Source organism: Pterocles gutturalis, unplaced genomic scaffold, assembly GCF_000699245.1.
Source record: "Pterocles gutturalis isolate BGI_N339 unplaced genomic scaffold, ASM69924v1 scaffold14103, whole genome shotgun sequence".
NCBI lineage: Eukaryota > Metazoa > Chordata > Aves > Pterocliformes > Pteroclidae > Pterocles > Pterocles gutturalis.
In genome coordinates this window covers 98,952-106,005 of record NW_010118297.1, presented here as the reverse complement: position 1 = coordinate 106,005, position 7,054 = coordinate 98,952, and positions in this window count along the sequence as shown.

Here is a 7,054-nt window from a genome sequence, read left to right as displayed (position 1 = left end):
TGGGCTTTTGTGTGATATATAGGGTAGTGAAGGAACGGTAGCCAGATTTGGTCTGTGCAAACCTGAGACAGAAACTCAAGTGGGAAACCAGGGAGATAGATAACCCTCTTTTATGCCATTTTAAATGGCTGTATCTGTGGCAGAACTCTCATCAACATCCCCAGCCCGGCTAACAGCTGGCTCTTGAGCTGCATACCATACCCCAAGGCAGCAAACACACACACATCCCCCATCTGTCTGCATGATCCGGTCACTAGCTAACTCTACTTTTAAAGCAGCTTGAAGGTAAATGTGGTTACATGGGGAATCACGCAGAGAGCCTGGAGGAGTGTTGGTACAGAACCGGGTAATGTCCCATCAGTACTTCAGTCTTGGGAACCCAACTAGCCCTCTTTTTCATGAAATGTAACTACTGAATGCATGGTAAACACATTGTAATCCACCCTACTGCATCTGTCCTGGAGCATTAATATTTGACATAAATCCTAATGGAAACTCTGTTCTTTATTACTGATTTGTCAGAGATGGATGGATAGGAAGGGTTGTGGGTAATATGGAAATGGCATAGGCAGAGGGTCTCTTCTGGGAGCCTGATTATTGAAAATCAGCTGCTATTTACACAGTCAATGCCATTCACTTCTTGCACCTGCTCAGTTATTCATTTCCCAGTGCAAGACAGCTTTGCCCTGCTGCAGAGTCAGGGAATTTAAGGGAGGTACACCTGCAGGTTTTCTCTTTCTCTCCAATGATTGCAGAGTTCAGCTTGTAAAACTCCCACTTGTACATTTTCAACCTTTCATCTTCCTTTATTGTGATTTTTTTTTCTACCTATTTATATGTATATATACACATTTCCAAGTATTTATGTTTCTGGTAATGAAGCCAAAGCTCTGTCTTTATAACTCTTGTTGAACTCTCAGCCTGTTCCTCCACCACATGAAATCCATTTGATTCTGTAATCGTCTGAAAAATGAGAAATTCACCTAGCTTCCCAACTTACACTGGTTCTTGTTCATATTCAACTCAATCTTTGAAAAAGGCTCCATACTCTACATCCAGGGACATTTTATCCTTTATGATGTCCCTACAAATATAAACTCTGTGCCAACTTCCCCAGCAAGCACACTTTCATAGTAGACTTTACTTTGAATTTTGGTTAAAAAAAAACCCCAAACAAACCACAAAGGGTTATGGAGCTGACCTCTCTTGCCACTCTTGCCCTCATCTCCTTTCTTGATAATGAAGTTCTGCAGAGAAGCCTTAAGTCACCAAGTAGAAAGAAAGGGGGAAAAGAGAGAGCTCTAGACCTGTGGTTCTACTTAGCAGTGCTAAAAGAGGTACCAGCTGTAAGCAAGATTAAGGGACGTTCAATTGCAGCTCTGAGCAGCTGGAAAACCTATCAGCAAGGGTTAATGAACAGAAAAGTGAAGGTTTCTGGTTTTTGCATATTTTTTCTACTATCAAGAGAAGGAGTCCTATATAATGGAACACTCATGCTTCTGCCTAGCAGATAAAGCATTTGCAATACTAACCTGTTAGCTGGGTTTGCTTCTATGGTGTTGGCAAGGTGTAATTCAGTGTAGAGTATCCATCTGCTTGTTGTCTTACTTAAATACAAACTTAATGAACCCCCCCCCCATCTGCAAAGTCTTTGATTACAGAACAACAGCAGGAAGAAGGTCAAGGTGAAGTAAAGCAGATAAACATATGATTAACACTGAGCGGATAAGGACTCACCTGTCTTCTGTGGGAACAGCCTTGTAGTAGTAATGTGTCTGATTGAACCAGGGTTGGAGGAATAAACCAGATTAAAGAGAATGGCAATGCAAAATTAAAAAGTAATAAAAAGCTTAAAGAAGAAAATAAAACAGTCCACAACCTCCTTTTTTTTTGTTTCCATCTGAAGAAACAATAGCCAGTAAGCTTTAGAAACCACCACATGTCAAGTCAGACACTGGAAATGAATTCAGAGGATTATTTCACAATTTTATTGCACGAATGAAAATTAAACTTTTATTTTAAAATATTTACAAGCCATTTATTTTGCACACACAATCTAAACAGCATTTTCCCCAGTAAAATTGTCACCTAGAGAACTTACACATGGACTGAAGCATACATGTAAACTATGTGGTTTGTGTTAAATGCAAGTTGCCTCAGTCTAACTAACCCTGGAGGGGGAGGTGCTTGGGAGACGGGGCAGCAGAAGGAAAAAAGACACATTTTTTGTTTTTCTTTCCTGAAATGTTACTTACGGATCTTTCCCCAACCCAGGGAAAGAAAGAAGAGGGTTCAGTATTAGTTCAAGCAGAAGGCCAGCCAGTCAGGTAATGTACTGACAGCACGGTGATTTGAAGATTCAAAACCCTTCAGTGCCACAAGCCTTGCAAGAAAATGACAAGCCTTATTTCATGCACTGTTCACCTTAGAGGTCACGATATCCCAATTTTCCCCTGGAGAATGTAGAATCAACTTGGTCAAGACAGAAAAGGAATGACTTTTGACTCACAAGAAGAAAGACGTGTGAAAGGCTGCTGTTGGTTTTTGTTTTGGTTTGGTTTTGTTTTTTCTTCTTTCTCGTGGATTTCTTACCTGCGCTTTTGGAAAAGCGCTGACTGACACACTGCAAATGCTGCCACTGCTCTTGGCAGGGCTACACAGTGATAATACAGTGCAACAAACATTGTGCAACTTGACCAGCAATGTTGGGGTAGTATTTTAACCATCATTATGAAGCTCACAGCTTTGTGCTGAAAACGAGTGCTTTTCTGGCTGTTAGCTCAAGCTGGCTGTCACAAAACATATCACAACTCTGGAGTCCAAAAATCACCCCCCTTCCATGGCTGATCTGCCCACACATTTTCCATCATATAGATTGCTGTTTTCAGGTCTGTCAGTGAATATTGAGTATATGGCCTTTCAGCACTTACTGCTTAGCTTCCATGGGATTTTGACACCTGCAATCTTAAATGAGTAGGTGGTAAGCTCTAAGACTGACACTCACTGGCCCAGATTTGACCCATGTTACTTTGGGCAGGTATACACCTGATGTACCTGCACGGGGACCATCAGCACTGTGACCTTTTCTGCTAGTCAGAGAGCAAAGGGTGATGTAGTGGTTAGGTGAACATAAACAACCTCTGCAGAAGTCCCACTCACTCCACTGACTATCAAAGGAAACTAAGGGGAGCAACTCCACCATCATGGGTCTCAGACAGCTGCCAAGTTGCATGGGATGAATTGCATGGGCCTGGATGTTTCCAGCTGGGAACCTAAAAACCTAGGGATTCTGGCACTGTAACACACATATTTAGATCACTTTGGTGCTACCTTTCTTCAGGCTTCGGACCCTCCGCTGTAGGGTGGAGAAACAGAGTAAGTGATGCCAACATGACCTATAGTGAGTTTGGAAGGAAAGGGAGTGTTTATAGACTTGTTAAGGTAGTTAGTGCTTGTCCATTGTGAACCATGCTACTGGGAGATGGCTTTGTGAAAGGCAATTCAAATGCACAGGAAAAGAGAAACCTGTGGCCTCAGACCAAATGATCTATCTCAAGTCTTTTAAAGTCATTGTTTCTTCACATAATCACCATTGTCATCTTATGCATGGCTACCAAGTTGTAGTAATGTGTCAGGTCCTAAGCAACCTGATCTTGTTTTGGCATAAATGGTATAAAGGCCCAAGTCTCTCACTCTCCTCTCCCCCAGAAGCCCAAAGATTTGTTTTTCTCTTATTTTTTAAATGAGTTCTCGCTGGTTTAAGGGAGCCAGCAATGGAGAGATAACTTTTTCTATGTAATAGTTATAACCAGACCTCAAGACTGTGGAACCTGTCTACTGTCTTTAAAATACCTGCCAACACCTAATTAAGGCTGGTATAAACATGGATTTAGGGGTGCAGCAGATTGGGAATCTGGACAAAAAGTGGAAAACCCAAGAATGGGCTGGCTGAGGAAGGATTCTGAAATTAAGCCCTACAGAAATAGTAGCAAATTTGTTAATTATAGAAACTTGTGCTAAAACGTATGTCTTCAGTAGGTTACTTATCTTCATAGATGCTGCTGATTTCAGCCGCATTGGATTACTCGCAATGACTCTCTTCCTCTCAAAACAGTATTTTTCTGGAAGATATATGGGTGTAGTGGACAGAAAAGTTTGAAAAAGATGAATATGTTAAAAATAAAACAAAGCACAGTGATCCCATCCTTACAGCTTCAAATTGCTGATTTTTCTCTCAGGTGTAGGCTTGAAGATTAAAGTTGGAAAAAAAACCCTGCAGGATAAATTTGTATCAAGGTTCAGGTGCAATGCCAGAAACATGGTGTGTTGATATTGCTTTAGTAATTAACTCAGGCAGTGGTATAGCAGAAGCCAGTGGTCTTTTGTACTTACTGGAAGAGACATTGCTAAGATAGAAATAAAACCTGTGATAGCACAAAGCAAAGAAACCCCCCCCAGACTCTGTACTAAAGTGGTGCTGAGGACATCTCAACAACCTCTCAGTTCTATTCTTCACCCTAGACAATGCTACAATATTTGCAAGTATGATTGATGCAGAAGAAAGCTGCAGCAGCTTAAGAAAACAAAAAACTTTCGCGAACTGTTGATTTCACATATGAAAATGGAAATTAAAGTAACAAAAACTATAAAATATTTGGGTCTTGGGTGATCTGATTCAGAGAGTTGTTTTTATTACATGCACCGGTTTTGCTCTATGAAGTGTAATCAGAAACATGATGGTGCTTCTACTCTGTGTTCATGACAAAAGCTGGTAGGCTAACTTGTTAATCCTTGTGGGTCCTCACAGAACTCATCTTCTTATTTTTTTTTTTTTTATTTTTTTATTATTTTTTTATTGCTTTTGCTGTTCTTTGAATAAACCCTAATAGTGAAAAGTAAAAGATGTAAACTCTCCATGAGCCATGTGAACCCATATGGCAGTATTCATTGATGTTATGGACAGAAAGCATAATTTCATTTATCTGTCTGTTCACTTGTCAACACAGACCGCAGAAGCTCACTGCCCAGCCTGGACACTGAGTCTCAGTCCAGCTGGATTAATTGGTGCTAACAGAATTAGTAAACACTGGGCAAGGTATTGAGGGAAAATACATACATCTCATTCTCACTCTGAACCAGCAAACTGCGGAGTCGCATCTCTTCCTGTCCCCAAGGGGCCTCTGTCACACACGGTGAGTATCCATCTAAAAGGCAGAAAAGCTCAGCAAAGTCTGTCTTCAGAATAATAGATTTCATACTGAACTCACTATTGCCATCTAAAAAAACTCAAAGCAGACAGCAGTGCAGCTTCCTTCCTGCTGCTGGTGGTTAGTTCCGACCGGATGAAGAGTTCATGGATCAATCAGCATTGTGTAACTTTTCCTTATAGCATCACTGGAGAGCACTGCTGGAACAACAGATCCACAGGCAGATCAAAAGAAGAAATTCTGCTAACCTTGCTAACTCCAGCCTTGCCATAATAATTGACCCCAGTGCTGACAACTTAGAAAAGGCTGCGTAGTCAGACTCCTACTGTTATCAAACTGCTATTATCTTTTTTCTTTTCTTCTTATCAGCACCAAAGGAGAAATGTGGGAATCCAAAGAATTGAAACAAATTAAGCATCTTCGAGCTGAGAAGGGTTTAATCTCAGTTCTGACTCTCATGAATTTTACAACCGATAGGATTTACTACAGGTGGGCCACATTTGCCAGTGCTGGATAAGAAATTCCACAGATCCAGAATGAGCTTAGTCCAACCCACAGATCTTACAAACAGATCTTCTGAGGGACCTCAGAATGCTTTTGTCTTCCTCATTCCTCTGGAAATTTGGCTACTTAAAACAAACGCCTCATGCCCCCCCAGTTATTTACTCCATTTTCTCACTGCTTACTCATCTTTTTCACTGCTTACCTGACAGACTGCCAATAGCCTTTAGAGTGCTCCCAGAGATGGAGCAGACATGCTTGGACAGAGCTAAGATTCATCACTCTTGCATGTTCAGCTGTTAACATTCATAGGTTGGGGGTGAGTCCCACAAGACCTCCAAGTGTGCAATTTCTATCAGCTCTGTAGGATCCCTCCACACAAGAAAAGCCTGTAGAACAGAACTACAGGTGTTCTGCTGAGAAAGTCTGAGAGCACGGGGAATAGTTTATTTTCTTAAATTACAGTTTAAAACTATTGTTTCGAACAAAAGAGGAAAAAAATCTCACTTTGCTCAGAATCAAGGCAGCTATCATATTATGAAAAGCTCAATAAGCACAAAAGTAAAAAGAAGCAGCACCCAGCTGCTTCATTCCCCTAGTACCATCCACTCTGTGCATAGAATGAAAGAGGAGTCCTCTAAAAAAAAGAAAAACCACAGCAAATGATTGTGTAGCGTCTACGTCCTATTACATATGTACCAGGGGAAAGAAAGAAGTTGTGTGACCAAATCATCAGCTCCACCAGCAACTTGAAATTTCAGATTCTCTAACTTTCAGGACTGATTTTGCAGCCCTAGCAATGTACAATGGTTAATGTTGAAAATTCACACATCCATTGTCTGAGAATTATGTTGCCGTAATACTAAGGAACAGGCTTAGCTTGAATTACTTGGCCTCACGTGTTTGGGGACCTCTCCTTGAACATATTTGGTGAGAGTGATGACTACACACCTGATTAGAGAATTACCCCTGGGTCAGAACTATTTCTTTTGGACTGAAATCTTTTACCTCATGGCAATGGACCATGGAGCTCAAATGTAGCCTTTGTCACCTGCACAGTGACTTCCCATGAATCCACCTTTCAGAGATTTAGGACATTTTAAACCTACAGAAACAGTAATTAGCTGGAAGACAGGAAGCTGTTCTCATCCTAGGAGGGTAAACTACAGCACAGAATGACTAGAAAGATCCCAAGGTCTTAGACTGGGTTTCAGATCTTTTGCATCCTGACACCCTCAATGAGCTAACACTTGCATTGCAGTACCCATTAACATGTCCAGACAAATACACTCATATGATTCATCACACAAATAAATATCACTTATCACAATAAGGAAACCTGCTGA